At 45.4% G+C, this 16,555-nt stretch overlaps 1 long non-coding RNA gene across 1 annotated transcript; it reads left to right on the top strand.

Moving 5' to 3' along the window:
• The first annotated feature begins 895 nt into the window (after positions 1–895).
• On the top strand, positions 896–1,957 carry LOC145517729 (uncharacterized). The gene is made up of 2 exons (XR_014062292.1): positions 896–1,273; positions 1,803–1,957. It is a non-coding gene; the product is annotated as an uncharacterized LOC145517729 (long non-coding RNA).
• The last annotated feature ends 14,598 nt before the right edge of the window (positions 1,958–16,555 follow it).

Genomic DNA, 16,555 nt, shown 5'->3' with positions numbered 1-16,555 from the left:
TGAAGCAAATTGGAAAGGTGAAAAAGCTCGATAAGTGGTGCCTCATGAGCTGACCACAAATCAAAAAAATTGTCTTTTTGAAGTGTCATCTTCTCATTCTACACAACAACAATGAACCATTTCTCGACTGGATTCTGATGTGTGACAAAAAGTGGGTTTTATATGACAACTGGTGATGACAAGCTCAGTGGCTGGGCCGAGAAGAAGCTCCAAAGCTCTTCCCAAAGCCAAACTTGTGCCCAAAAATGGTCATGGTCACTGTTTGGTGGTCTGCTGCTGGTCTGATCCTCTACAGCTTTCTGATCCCTAATGAAACTTTGCACCTGAGAAGTGTGCTCAGGAAATCAATGAGACGCACCAAAAACTGCGTCATCTGCAGCCAGCACTGATCAACAGAATGGGCCCGATTCTTCTCCACAGCAATGTCAACTGCATGTCACACAACCAAAGCTTCAAAAGTTGAACGAGTTGGGCTACGAAGTTTTGCCTCATCCGCCACAGTGCCCCGACCTCTCGCCAACCGACTACTACTTCTTCAAGCATCTGGACAACGTCTTGCAGGGAAAATGCTTCCCCAACCAGCAGGAGGCAGAGAATGCCTTCCAAGAGTTCATCAAATCCCAAGGCTCGGATTTTTATGCTACAGGGATAAACCAACTCATTTCTCATTGGCAGAAGTATGGTGATTGTAATGTTACCTGTTTTGATGAATATAGATGTGTTTGAGCTAGTTACAGTGATTTAAAATTCACAGTTCAAAACCGCAATTAATTTTGCACCAACCTAATAAACCACGTCAAAACCTAACAGCTTAAATAACAATGGCCTGTTACCTCTCACGGCTCTGTGAGTTGATTGGGATGAGTGATTCTCTCTCTGAGTCTCTCATGAAGCTGCAGCCTCATACCGTGTCAGCTGGGGGCTACAGTTGCCCCAGGACTCGCTGGGCCGGACATCTTCTGAGGTCCACTCACGCGGGCCACCGCGACCGTGGCTCAGCTGGGCTACTGACCTACATGAGCCTCTCCGCGTGACTTGGACTTCCCCCAGCCTGGTGGCCGGGTCTCCAGGGAGCACTACAGCTGTGAGCGCTTCCAAGGGCAGGAAACAGAAGCGGCCAGGCCGGTGAAGGTCTGCGCTTGGAACTGCCACAGCAGGATTCCACAGCCACTGATGGATGAAAGCAGCCCCGGGGCCCACCCCGATTCCCAGGGTGTGGTGAAATAAACTGCCCCTCCTGACGGGAAGCGGGAAGGTCACCCCTCACCGAAATGTACGTGGGACGGGACGTGCTGAGGTAGTCAGCCATTTTTGAAACACGTGATCCACCACGCACAGATTTGTCATTAACTTGCGATGAAGCTATCCAGCTGCTGATAAATTTCCATTTTCACACTGTTATTCTGTGCTTAATTGGGCACAGAGTAATATTCAATTTATTCCTCCTAACATGTGCCAAGGTTACATTTGCAGCCTTAACTGTTATCAGTCCATATCCTTTTATACGTTCAAAGGCTATTTTTTTTTAACTTGAACTTTTTATTTTTTATTGGGGTATGGCCATGAATTTGAGCAAACTCCAGGAGACAGTGGAGAACAGAGGAGCCTGGGGGGCTATAGTCCATGGGGTCACAAAGAGTCCGACACAACTTAGTGACTAAACAAAACAGTAGCTGATTTACAATATTGTGATGGTTTCAGGTGAAAGGCCAAGGGACTCAGCCAAACAAATACATGTATCCATTCTCCCCCAAACTTCCCTCCCCTCCCATCCAGACTAAAGACTATTCTAATTCAAACAGGTAATTAAGCCCAATGACAAGAGCATCTCCAGGAGGAGGGTGTTGCTGAAGCTGCCACTGTTTGATTGACATTCAAGACCATCCTTTCTGCCCATGGCAGTTCCCAGCCTCTGGAGAATCAGGCAAGAATAAATAACTAGATCGGTTCAAATCCACCACAATCCTGAAAACTTTTGTTTTTTGACTGATCTTAATTTTTGAATTCTCCTTCCTTTAGATTTACTTTCCTGATTTCCCTGTCAAATGGGTGTAACCTGTTCTTCTTCGAACCTCTGGAACTCTCACCTACTGCCACTTGGGACTCTCATCTGGTCTATCTGGGCTCAACAGTCCTGTTGAGGCTTGTCTGATTTCCTCCCTTTACTTTTGCATCCATCCCCTACACAGCTGATGGCTCCATCACCATACAAGTCCTCGACGTGTGTTGAATTGGACTGAAACTTCAGGAATGTCGTCCTTATTATACTGTCATTCACATTCACCCATTCATCCACTCATTAACCCAACAAATAGTGAACAGGCGTAATCCCCTGCTAAACCAAAAGAAGGTTTTAATATAGCTCTGCATTTAAATATTCCCACTTCCACAAGCAAAATGACCTTTACCAGCGGAGACAAGCACCAAGTATCACATATTTACTTCAGTTTTAGCTCCTTAAAGACCCGAAGATATGTCTCTTGGTACCAGACCAAGGACTGTCCATGAAGACACAAATGAAGCATCTGTAGGAGCCTGGTCTTTGTCATCTACTCAGCATGCCATTGGCACCCAGGCCTCGAACATGTTCTTAAACATTGCCTCTTCTCTTCATGTTGACAAACGTGGGGGCTTTCTTGGTGACTATCTGATTCTGTGTTTGTTCTATCCACACGGAGCTGGGGTGATCCATCTGTCCACACTCTCCATTCATCTCCTAACCTTTCCACTGCTTGATTGGTCTTTGCTGCTTTCTTACCGGTCTGTCTTTCCACCAGGAAAAAAGACCAGCAAGAGGAGTTCCAGGCCTTTCAAGGAGGACAGTCGAAAATGTCCAACTCAAGGTGGGACGAGATCTTCAAATGCAGAGGCAAGTTATTTAGCCACACTGTGTCTCTGTTGCCTCATGTGAAAATGGGAACAGTAGCAGTCCCTATTTCAATGAGATAATGTGACACACAGTACAGCTGTGCCTGGTACCTAAGAAGCAGCTCATGGATGTGATGTTTTCTTGCTGTTGCTGAATTATTGCTGTCTTGGGTCATGTTTCTGAGCCAAGGAAGGGTCTGATTTTCAGCAAAGTCACAGTTTCAGCCAAATCCACAGGGGAATGGGAGTTGAGGTGGGGACAATCACTGTCAAGGGCACAGGGCTTCTTGGGGGAAAGAATTTCCTGGCACTGCCCTTGCTCTTCGTTAACAGGCAAATCAGCTCCAGCAGATCAAGAGAAGTTCTCCAAGAAGAGTAGCAGGTGTTGAGCCTTGAGAAACAAAAGCATAATGGAGATGGGACGCAGGGACGCAGAGGGGACCCAAGGGTCTGGGCGAGTCTGGCAGGTGCATCTAGCTGACTCCCGCAAAGCATTTCCTGCAATTCTTGTCTGATTTTCCTTCTCATTCTACAGCTCCTTTCTCTGTCCTACATTCCAGCTCATTTCACAACCTACAGACCATTCATTCATTCGGCAAATAATCATTGAGCAAGCACCATTCAAGACCTGGGAATATGTCACTGAACAAAATGGGCAAGAATCCGTGCTCTCACAGAAATATCTGGTGAGGCAAATTTTACCATTTTTAAAAGTAGATCTGATTTTTAGAAATAGCCAAAGAATCAGAAGAGATGATTAACTGCATAATAGCAACTTTTACCCAAAGTAAGGTGCAATTATAAATTAATCAGACTAATTTTCTCCTAAGCTTATTAAACTAATTTTTCCCAGGCTATAATTTTCATAAAACTTTTTAAAAATTATACTTTTTTATTACATATGTACATAATCACACGGCTGAAAACTTGGGAAATAAAAAAGTTAATCATATATAATTCCACTGGCTTAATACAACTACTCTTTTGGGGAGGATTTTCTTCCTTTCCATTTACTTTCAGTTCAGTTCAGTTCAGCCACTCACTCGTGTCCGACTCTTTGAGACCCTGTGGACTGCAGCATGCCAGGCTTCCCTGTCCATCACCAACTTCTGGAGTTTGCTCAAACTCATGTCCATCAAGTCAGTGATGTCATCCAACCATATTATCCTCTGTCATCCCCTTTTCCTCCTGCCTTCATCCTTTTCCAGCATCAGGGTCTTTTCCAACGTGTCAGTTCTTCATATCAGATGGCCAAAGATTGGAGTTTCAACTTCAGCATCAGTCCTTCCAATGAATATTCAGGACTGATTTCCTTTAGGATGGACTGATTGGATCTCCTTGCAGTCCAAGAAACTCTCAAGAGTCTTCTCCAACACCACAGTTCAAAAGCATCAATTCTTGGGCATTTAGCTTTCTTTATGGTCCAACTCTCATATCCATATATGACTACTGGAAAAACCAAAGCTTTGACTACATGGACATTTTTTGGAAAAGTAATGTCTCTGCTTTTTAATATGCTGTCTAGGTTGGTCATAGCTTTTTTTCCAAGGAGCAAGCATCTTTTAATTTCATGGCAGCAGTCACCATCTGCAGTGATTTTGGAGCCCAAGGAAACAAAGTCTATGAGTTTTAAGCCAGCTTTTTCACTCTCTTCTTTCACTTTCATCAAAAGGCTCTTTAGTTCCTCTTCACTTTCTGCCATAAGAGTGGTGTATTCTGCATACCTGAGGTTATTGATATTTCTCCCAGTAATCTTGATTCCAGCCTGCGCTTCATCCAGCCCGGCATTTCTCATCATAATGTACTCTGCATATAAGTTAAGTAAACAGGGTGACAATATATGGCCTTGACGTACTCCTTTCCCAATTTAGAACCAGTCTGTTGTTCCATGTCCAGTTCTAATCGTTGCTTCTTGACCTGCATATAGATTTCTCAGGAGGCAGGTCAGGTGGTCTGGTATTCCCATCTCTTTCAGAATTTTCCACAGTTTGTTGTGATCCACACAAAGTCTTTGGCATAGTCAATAAAGCAGAAGTAGATATTTTTCTGGAACTCTCTGGCTTTTTCTATGATCCAATGGATGTTGGCAATTTGATATCTGTTTCCTCTCCCTTTTCTAAAACCAGCTTGAAGATCTGGAAGTTCTTGGTGCATGTACTGTTGAAGTCTGGCTTAGAGAATTTTGAGCATTAGTTTGCTAGTGTGTGAGAAGAGTGCAATCATGTGGTAGTTTGAACATTCTTTAACATTGCCTTTCTTTGGTTTACTTTTTCTTATAAACTTGAAATCATTAATATATAGTCACATATTCCTTTCTCACTTCACATATTACCATAAGCATGGTCTTGTGGTCTGTATGAACAATATTTTAATGACTCTATGAGATTCTTTACTTACTCATGCCCCATTATTAGCCCTTTGGATGGTTTACAATGGTTTCACTATTAATCATCAAACTGATTTTCTAGGGAAATAATTCCAAAGGAGGAGTTCGAATTATGTGTGAAGCAGTGAAATTACAGTCGAAGTGAGTTCTCTGATTCCTGGGGAACACTTCTGAAGGATGACTATTTGGGATATATCAAGTTTATTGTGTTGGTTAAAAAAACAATACTCTTACTCTGCGGTTTCATATTTCACATGCTTTTGGAGTTCTTTGTAAGCTTGCAGGAGGCCTCCAAAAGAGGAATTCTCGGAATTTGATTTCTATCTCCATCCGACTGCACCAGAAGCCATCTCCTGAATCTCCCTGAAAGTGGTCTGCTACCCTTAGCAGGGAGCTTTCCTGGTTGGTGGCGCTAGTGGTAAAGAACCTGACTGCCAGTGCAGGAGACTTAAGAGACACGGTGTTCGATCCTCAGGTCAGGAAGATTCCCTGAAGGAGGGCATGGCAACCCTCTCTAGTATTCTTGCCTGGAGAATCCCATGGACAGAGGAGCCTGGTGGGCTACAGTCCATGGATTCACACAGTCAGACATAACTGAGCAACTGAGGGTTATACGTTTATGAGCCTCAGCTGAACCCGGAAGTGCCTCGGTCACAGTTTTCCCGGAAGGACCCCCAGGTCTCGTTGTCACTGGCTTTACAGAAGGCTCTCCAAGCCCACAAACATCTGTTAGGCACGACCTCAGACAAAGACAGCTGGGAAAACCCACAGGGAAGGAAATCCCACTGTGAAAGGAGCTGCCTCTGGGGTTTGCGGAGAGCCATAGTTAACCATTGTTCAGGCACAAAAGGTTCGAGTAGAAAGCTGTGCGGATTCTGGGTCAGTCTCTCAGTCCGTGGCGGGGGAGGGCGGGGAGGGGACACAGAAGTGCCTGTGTCCCCAGGAGTCCCTGCCAGTGGCAGCTGAGGGGCTGCTGCCAAGACCCAGGCCTCTGTCTAGAGAGGGCCCGGCCCCCAAGGAGACCACGTGACAGGCACCAACAATGGGCCATTAGCTCTCTGTGGCTTCTGTGCAGCGCTGACATTTACCGTGGGGCTCACAGTCCTGGCTACAGCTCCCTGCAAACTGGAGGAAATTGTAATCCAAACTTTCCCACAACCACCTGCACAGACCCCGCCCCGGGCTAGATGGATAAGCAAAAAGTGGGATTTCATTTATCCATGCACTCCCACCATCTTCCCCTGTAAGGCCTAGAAAAAGGAGAATGAGTTTTATTGTATTTTTAAATTTATGTATTTATTTTTGGTTGTGCTGGGTCTTCATTGCCGCATGGGCTTTTTCTCTAGTTATGCAAGCAGGGGCTACTCTCTAGTTGTGGTGCGTGGCCTTCTCATAGTGGTGGCTTCTCTTATTGTGGAGCACAGGCTCTAGTGTGTGTGGACTCAGTAGCTGTGATTCCCAGGCTCTCGAGCACAGGTTCAGTAGCTGTGGGGTGTGGGCTTAGTTGCTTCCTGGCATGTGGGATCTTCCACGACCAGGGATTGAACCTGGGTCCCCTGCGTTGGCAGGTGGATTCTAATCCACTGATCCACCAGGGAAGTCCAAGAGTTTTAAAAGTGTATAAACTGTTCAAAATTGGAAGCGTGCTTCCATGGTTGGACACGGTGTCAGTGTTTTTGGCAGATACTTAATATGGATATGAGGATATTATATCAATATGATATGAGTGAAGAGGACAAACACGTGGTACGGAGAAATGGGTGTCATGAGAGCCTCAGAAAACCCTCCAAGCTGCTGTCGACAGCTTTCTCTTATCAGTTTCTGCAGCTCATTAAAGGCCTTCACGTGACAAGTACTACGGTCCCTGAAGTGGGCCACCGGGGCAAAGGGTCAGGCCTGGAGGTTGGCATGGGTGGGTCAGGCTCGCTCTTTGCAGGATTAAAACTAGAAATGACCTCACACTTGATGGGCTCAGTCTGAGGCTTTTTATTTTGACTCAGGGTTGGGAGAGGGGACGCTTCCTAAAATAAAATAGCTTCTAAAAAGAGGCAAAGGAAATCAGGCTAAAACAAAAACTGACACACAAACCTTTCCTATATCATCACAGGTGGAATTCTAGTGCTAACATATCTCTTTTATAAATTAATTTTTATGGGAGTATATAGTTGCTTTACAATGTTGTATTAATTTCTGCTGTGCAGCAAGGTGAATCAGCTATACATACACATAAATCCCCTTTCTTTTGATTTCCTTCCATTTAGGTCAACACAGAGCACTGAGTAGAGTTCCCTGTGCTAGACAGTCGGTTCTCATTAGTTTTCTATTCTACACATAATATCAATAGTCTAGCGTTCTTGCCTGGAGAATCCCAGGGACGGCGGAGCCTGGTGGGCTGCTGTCTATGGGGTCGCACAGAGTCAGACACGACTGAAGTGACTTAGCAGCTTAGCAGCAGCAGCACTTATTTTAACATCTCCTCTAAGGAAATATGGTTAAAGGGAATTCCCTGGCTCAGTCCAGTGGTTCAGTGCCAGGGGTCCAGGGTTCAATTCCCTACTCAGGAAACTAAGATTCCTCAAGCCGCAAAAGACAACCCACCAAAAAAAGAAATACCGTTGAAGAAACACATGAAGGAGATTGTGATAACAGAGTCTAACTTGTAGGCTGAAGACCATCTTACAGTGAAGGAGTTTTCCTAAGGCTGGTTTCTCTGAGGCCGTGGCCACGGGCTTGTCTGCACTATGAAGGGGGAGGGCCAGAGCCAGGCATCTAGACTGTAGTATTCACAAAGCATAAGGGACATTATCAAAGAAGAGTCCTGACAGGTGTCCTATATAGGGCTGGCATATGGAAAGTAGGCTCGACTCAGGTTGTCTGCTATTAAAACAAGACATACCTCCAGACTGGTGGGCAGAGGCTGCTGCCCCCAAATCCCCCTAGTGCTACTCCTCTGCCCCCTGCCCATTCTCCCAGAACTGAAAACCAAGAGTGGGCACCTCCAGGGGCCAACCAGCCAGTATGTGCTCCAGCCAGTTCACAGAAACCACCACACATGAGCCCCATCCCTGTGTCTCTCCAGCCAGAAAGGGCTCAGACCATAGTACTGGGGACAAGCCCAGTGCCAGGTGGCCAGACACAGCATTTTCCCAACATATCCTCGAGAAAGGCAGCCCCCAAACAGTACCAGGGCATCCCTGGTAGCTCAGATGGTAAAGAATCTACCTGCAATGCGGGAGACCTGGGTTTGATCCCTCGGTTGGGAAGATCCCCTAGAGAAGGGAAAGGCTACCCACTCCAGTATTCTGGCCTGGAGAATTCCATGAACCGTATAGTCCATGGGGTCGCAAAGAGTTGGACACAGCTAAGCAACTTTCACACAAACAGTACCATCCAGACATTTGTGTGTATCAACCCTACTTTTATACACACTTATTGGCAGGACTTAATATCCCATTTAAGACTTTCTCATACCTTAAAGTCACCAAAGTGCAAGTAACTGCATTATACTTTTTGTTGTGTAAAGCCTAAGGCAGAGGACATTTAAATAATTAATAAATCATAGGCTAAATATTAGCCAAGGTAGATCGAGACTCTGAGATCCTTCAGAACCATCGGGAAGATCTAGATCTTCCATGAAGGGCTTTCTGGAAAATTTCCTTTTCTCTTTTAAGCTGCATCCAATCCCATGTTAAATTTCTTAACTTAGTTGAGTGCCTTTTTTCTGTGTAAAGAAAGTAGGGTTAGATCCCTCGATCAGGAAGATCTCCTGGAGAAGAGAATGGCAACCCACTCCAGTATTCTTGCCTGGGAAATCCCATGGACTGTAGCCCTCCAGGCCCCTCTGTCCATGGGATTGCAAAGAGGACTGAGCCACTAAGTATAGAAAAACACATACAAAGTATGGGAGAAATGCTACCTGATTTCTGTGTAATCCTCCTGGGCTCTGACACTGGGTTACTGAGCCCTTTTACAGATGAGAGAACTGAGGCTTAGAAGAGTTAAGTAATTTACTCAAGAGTCTAGAAGCTAGAAGGTGGCAACATAAAATTGGAAGCCAGAGCAGTCTAACCGAAGAGCCCCATCTTATTTACTCACTACCTGTCTCCTCTGTGACTGACAATTTGTCCATGGTGTTACCTGTAACAGGAAGTTACTTAGCTATTAGGTTTGAAAGAAAAAAGAGTTGTGGGAAGTGTGATGGCAAGAGCACATGCTTTGAGGAGAACGTCAACTGTCACCATCTTGAGAGAAGATGATTCCCCAAGGTGATCTGGCCTCACCCCATTTACCTGCTCCAGAGAAGAGGTGCCACCATCTAGATAGTGTCCTCTCTGCTGGCCAGACAGATGCTGTCTCCTCCAAACTGCTTATCCTGTGTCAATAACCACTTTTGTCTCATAGCCTATTATTGGTAAGTATGTGTGTGTGTGTGTGTGTTAGTTGCTCAGTCGTGTCCGACTCTTTGCGACCCCATGGAGTGTAGACCGCCAGGCTCCTCTGTCCATGGGATTCTCCAGTCAAGAATACAGGAGTGGGTTGCCATTTCCTTCTCCATGTAAGTATATATGTATATGTTTTTCCTCTGCTGTATGCTCATCTCATTCAAATTAGGATCAATGAATGATCTGGTTTGTTTTTGTTGTTTTTTTTTTGCATCCCATACATGTTGCAAAGCTATGACAAACCTAGACAGTGTATTTAAAAGCAGAAATATCACTTTGCTGACAAAGGTTCATAGAGTCAAAGCTATGTTTTTCCAGTACCATGTACAGATGTGAGTGTTGGACCATAAAGAAGGCTGAGCACTGAAGAACCGATGCTTTCAAACTGTGGTGCTGGAGAAGACTCTTGAGAGTCCCTTGGACTGCAAGGAGATCAAAGCAGTCAATCCTAAAGGAAATCAACCCTGAATATTCATTGAAAGGACTGATGCTGTAGCTGAAGCTCCAATACTATGGCCAAGTGATGCAAAGAGGCCAATTCACTGGAAAAGACCCTGATGCTGGGAAAGATTGGAGGCAAAAGGAGAAGGGGATGACAGAAGATGAGATGATTAGAGAGCATCACCAACTCAAAGGACAAATTTAAGCAAACTCCAGGAGATAGTGGAGGACACAGGAGCCTAGCAGGCTGCAGTCCATGGGGTCTCAAAAGAGTCAGACGCAACTTAGCAACTGAACAACAACAACACATATGTTGCACATCACACAGGAGATGCTCATATCAGTTGAATGAAGGAGTGAGTATGGGAGATAATCTTTTCTCTCTCTTCTTTTCATCCTACATAGACTGCACCAACACAGGAGATACTATTATTAGGAATAGCGGTGGAGTGAAGGAGTGAAGCATGTGGGAATGCAGAACTGGTTGCTGAGCTGGAAGGATTCACATTAAAAGGTTGGGCCTCTGGGGATGTAACTAAGAAAGTGACACTCTTAGAAACATGAGACATGGTTACAGCCAGAGGAAAACACTATCCGAGTTTTATTAGAAGCCTAGCTTGGGAGGAATATCTTTTTGCTTTTTCTTTTTTCTTTTATATTGACTTTCTGTACAGCAGAACACAAGGTAGGCCCTATTTTATGCCCTACGTTGGAAGTGAAAATTTTCCTGTGTCTGTAACAAGATCACCAAGCAGCTGTGATCAGTAAAAAATAAATGGGCCTCTATCACACCCATCAGATTGCAATTAGTTTTTCTTGAAAGTCCTGTATTTCTACCATTTTAAAAATTTCAACAATGATCTGACATGTTGCCACCTGAAGTATTTACTTCCAACAGGAAATTCTCAGAATGTGTCTCTAATGATGGAACTCTAAAGAAGATGTAACCCTACACCAGTGCTTGTGAGCTCTTCTGAGTCCTCAGAATTACCTTGTTTCCCAGTTTTCAGATAGCCAGTCTTTGTTTTCATTTGGTCTTGGAGCTTGTTAATTTTTTAAAATTAATTTTTACTGAGGTATATTTGATTCACAATGTTGTATTAGTGTCTGCTGCACAGCAAAGTGAATCAGTTATGCATATACATACACCTCTTTTTTAGATTATTTTCCCCTATAGGTTATTACAGAGTACCCAGGAGGTCATTATTAGTGATATGTTTATGTAGTAATGTGTATATGTCAATCCCAATCTCCCAATTTATCCCTCCTTGCTTCCCCCTTGGAAACCAAGTTTGTTTTCTACATTTGTGATTCTCCCTTGTTTTCCAGTTTTCAGATAGTCATTCTTTGTTTTCATTTGGTCTTGGAACTTGTTACTTTTTTTTTTTAAAGAACCAAATTCAATCAAATGATCATTCCTGATATGCCAACTCCTCTGATTTCATGAGATTTTAGTTCTCTGAGTACAATCCTACCTGCATTATCTTTGAAAAATAAAGTTTACCGAAGTCAGTTAAAATACTTAAGTAAAATAGAAGTTAGCTGGCCCTAGACCAGTTACAGAGACACATGCCAAAATATAATCCTTGGAACAGAAACTCTTACCTTACTCTGAAACTAGCTTGCTGCAAGAGGGGAGAAAAGATCTGTATTATCTCACAAGTTGTTTTTGTTTACTCAGTCATGTCCGACTCTTTGCGACCCCATGTACTGTAGCCCACCAGTACTGCCCATGGATTTCCACCATCTGTGGATATTCCACCATCCATGGATATCCCACCATCTGTCCATGGGATTTCCTAGGCAAGAATACTGGAGTGGGTTGCCATTTCCTTCCCCGACCCAGGGATCGAACCTGAGTCTTTGCTGGGCCACTGGGGAAGCCCATTATATCACAAGAGCATTGCTTAACACAAACTTAATTTTATCACATTCAAGGATCACGTGATGGTTATTGCAACACAACTAGTTCCTTCATTTCTACCTTCATGTGTTACTCCTGGAGAGAGTGACCTTTTACATTTGAATGAATGGCATCTTTAGTAACATGAAGCACTGTCAGATATTTGTTAGCTGCTTGGCAGGCCCAGTTATGGATTCAGCCAGCTTCAAGTTTAGAATAGCCCATCAGAATTGTCCTGAGTTTGGCTTAGTTGGCCAGGCCCTTAGAACCCTGAGTCAGTTTGAATATAGGCTGCCATGGGAATGGACACGACCTTGGGCAAGACCACTTTCGCAACAGAGATACTCCCTAAAGAGGGTGACAGCTGCAGGCTGTCTGCTGACCGTGATCCCAGCAGCAGGAGCAACACATCTTTCATGGAAAGCAGGTCTGGATGATGCAACACAGAGTCCACCATAAATGCACAGTCCTGTTAGGAGATACATAGACGTGTGCAGGGAGTTATAATACTCGGTGATGGGAATAGGATGGAGTAATAAAGGGTTCTATGGCTCAGCAGGTAACGAATTCGCCTGCAATGCAGGAGACACAGGTTTGATCCCTGGGTTGGGAAGATACCCTGGAGGAGGAAATGGCAACCCACTTCAGTATCCTTGTCTGGAAAATCCCATGGACAGAGGAGCCTGGTGGGCTATAGTCCAAAGGGTCGCAGAGAGTCGGATATGACTGAGCACTAGCACGGACGGATGGACAGATAGGGACATCTAAGAGACATATTGGGGACTTCCCTTTTGGTCCAGCGGGTATTGAGAGCTCCGTGCTCCCAATGCAGAGGCCCAGGTTCAATCCCTGGTCAGGGAACTAGACCCCACATGGCACAACTAAAGAGTTTGCATGCTGCATCTAAGACCCAGCACATCCAAACAAACAAAATAAAATAAATAATAGGAGACTTATTGTTCACACTTTGTGGGATGAAGGAAGCTTCTCTGGGGAGAGTTTCCAGTTTCTAGGAGGGAAACATATGCACAAGACAAGAGCACAAGAAGGTCAGTGTGATGGGGAGACAGTAAAGATGGGGGGGCTGAAGGGGGCTCATCTTCCACATTGATGACTGAGACAAGCAGTAGAGAGCCATGGAGTGGTGAACACAAAGGTCGCCCTGCAGCAGGCTAGGGGGAGAACAGGAGGTGAGCAAGGGGACACCGCACAACTCTTTCAAGGAGTTTCGTTACAATGACCACTCCAGCAGGGGGGTGGGCTACTGTGTCTATAGGGTTTCTTTTCATTTCATTACCACATTTTAGAATAAGCCAGACTTGAGAAGCTGACTTAAGGTCTTGATACACTTCCTAGGGAAAGATATGAAAAATAAAGCCATTCGAAGGGCTTGGAGCCAGTACACTAGCAAGGAAACTGCTGCTGCTGCTGCTAAGTCACTTCAGGCGTGTCCAACTCTGTGCGACCCCATAGATGACAGCCCACCAGGCTCCCCCGTCCCTGGGATTCTCCAGGCGAGAACAGTGGAGTGGGTTGCCATTCCCTTCTCCAATGCACGAAAGTGAAAAGTGAAAGGGAAGTCGCTCAGTCATGTCCGACTCCTAGCGACCCCATGGACTGCAGCCCACCAGGCTCCCCCGTCCCTGGGATTCTCCAGGCAAGAGTACTGAAGTGGGTTGCCATTGCCTTCTCCAGCAAGGAAACTACCTGGGCTCAGATGACAGAAAGCCAACAAAAAGTTGGCCAAGAGGATTGGTATCTAGGTACATACATACATACCTGTGAAGTTGCTCAGTTGTGTCCGACTCTTTGCAACACCATGGATTATAGCCCACCAGGCTCCTTGCCCATGGAATTTTTCCAAGCACGAATACTAGAGTGGGTTGCCATTTCTTTCTTCAGGGGATCTTCCCAACCCAGGATTGAGTATTTCCTCTCAGGATGATTCATAGAGCCAGATTCATGAAACACAGAAAAAGGACACAGTCCCTTTAAGATTATAAGCCAACAGACAACAACCAAACAGACCAAAAAACAACACTAAGTTGAAGAAACGATACATATTAGTCAAAAGGTTGTGCTTAAAAATAGACCATTGCCTTTCAGGGGCTTAAAGGAAGTAAAAGTGTATTTCACTCAAGTCCTGAAATCTATTTCAGCTTGGGGGGCTCTGCTCCATCTTGTATCTTTACCATGTAGGACATGTTGCCACCAAGGGGGATGTAGATGGGAAATGGAAAACAGAGGGTCACAAACAGGGGTGTATGTATCCCATTGGACAGAATATGGTCACATGGCCCCATCTAACTGCAAGGAAGTCTGGGAATTGTAGTCTCTGGGCTTTTGAGGACGAGAAAAACAGATGCTGGTGAGCTCCTGGAAAATCCATTGCAGAATAAAATCTCACCTAAGTAAGGTGACTCCTCACTAGTCTTGCAGAATTTTTTTTTCCCAGTAAGCACAAATGTTTTAGTGAAAGAAGTAAATAATGCCAAAGTGGAAATTAAAATTCACAGCATAAAATCAGTAGAGGCACTATACCTAGCACAGCATAGGGCTCAATAAAAACCTATTGATCAATTTAACTAATGCCTGGTAAGTGTTGAAATTTAACAGAGCAAGAGAAGATGACAGGAGCAACAGGACAACAACAAACGGCCTTTCCCCTTCAAAGATGGAGACATTTTGGTTTTGCTCTCTTACTCAAGCTTTCCCACATCCTATATTTTTGGCTGTTGGTTTGGAAGCCATAATCAGAGGCAAGGAAAAGCGAGATGCTTAGAAAAGCAGAGTGGTTGAACTGGATTTAAACCATCCACCAAAAAGCCTGGTTGGGTAGATTGTATTTGGCTCTTTTCTTTCTTTTTCAAGGGGAGCATCAGGAAAGGAATGTGGCTTGCACACAGGCTCTCCACGCTCCATGATGTGGTTCCCGTGGCTCTAGGAATACCCTCCAAGGCTCCTAAAACTCCTCGGCGCCTGCATATGTGGGAAACCTCCTTAGAACATTCAGTTGCATAATTGGAGAAAAGTAATTGGAGAAAAGGTTTAAATCATCTCGTGGGAGGCAATAGCTTGACGAACATTCCTGCTTAAAAATAAATGATGAAAATTAGATTTTGCAACTCATTATTTCAACAGGCAGTTTTGGAAACATTTACTAAATCTATGAAGCAATGCACCAGATCCAGTGAAGGACACAAAGAAAACCTGAGCTAGTCTCAGCTCTCAGGGAGCTAGAGGGCAAGATAGGCATTTAAATGTCCAATCGGATGATAGGGGGAAGTGATTCTGAAGAGACTGAGGAGAAAGCTGTTGTAGAGTTGGGGCCAGGGGGGTGCTCACCTCAGACCATCATGTGCAAAGGCCCTGTGGTGAGCACAGATTTGGTGGAAGACTGTGAAACCCCCCCACCCCCTATGCCAGCCCCATATGCATAAGAGGTTGAGGTCCCGACCTGCCTGGGCCCTGGCATTTTAGGAACCTCCCTGCCTGGACCCTACACCAGGTATGGATGGATACAAGGCCTTGGAACTGTGGGGCCCCCGGAATGCCCTCAGACATTCTGCTTGGAGCAGGCTCCAAAATGTGGACTTGACAGAGAGGTTCCAGGAGATTTTGAGGTTTGGGACATGACAAGGGGGATTTTGAATGTCATGCAAAGGAGTGTGAAGAGCATTCTAAAGGGCAGGGGGTGAATCAAAGGTTTCTGAGAAGGAACGGCACACCCAACCCATGCTCCAGGAAGACCTCTGGGCTGAGGTCCAAGGAGCGATGGTTGGGGCAACACTGGAGTGTGGACGGGAACAAGAGCCCTTTGCTTAGACAGACGCCCCCCACATTCTGCTCTTTTGTGACTCTTCCCAGATTTCTCTGCCCTCCGGCACCTGCAGAGACAAATGACCATCCCATTATCATGGACATGCTACGTGGTCATGGACATGCAACTTTCACTGGCTTAACTAGCCAGGATCACTCAGAGGCTCAAGATTACTTGGAGGGGTTCAAAGGCTCTCAGGGGCATGTGCCCCCTCCCACTGGGTCCCACACACCCCACTACCCACTGCTGCCACAGCCCCTCCTGAAGCTCCATCCCTTGAGAACCAGCCTGAGCCCTTGAGAGGTGGACGCCAGGCTGTGGGCAGCAGGAGGATGGGAAGAGATGACCAGTTTCCCTTGGCACGAAGGACTCTCACAGCCAGCCACATGTTACCTGAATCCCAGCAAGCTGCGGATGTGCTGGCCAGCTCCTTCAGTTTGCACTTGTGGCGACTGTCGCTCTTCTCGGGATCCAGACTAACATCCAGGAGGCTAGACTGAAGTTCATTCTCTTTTTCAAACTTTCAGTCTCTGCCTACGACTTTGCTCCTGGCCCGAGCTCCTCGTTCCTGGATTCCCCCATCTCCCCAGTAGATGAGTGCTGATACCAGAGGCTCCTCAGAGAGGCTCTACCAACAGACCACCCCACCTGTATGTAGAAATACCCCAGCACTGGGCACAGCTGAGTTCTCTTCC

The sequence above is a fragment of the Giraffa tippelskirchi genome, chromosome 8 (assembly GCF_054371585.1).
Source record: "Giraffa tippelskirchi isolate mGirTip1 chromosome 8, T2T-mGirTip1v1.2.pri, whole genome shotgun sequence".
Lineage (NCBI taxonomy): Eukaryota > Metazoa > Chordata > Mammalia > Artiodactyla > Giraffidae > Giraffa > Giraffa tippelskirchi.
Note: the sequence above shows the minus strand (reverse complement) of the source record. Positions and strands in the feature narration are given on the sequence as shown.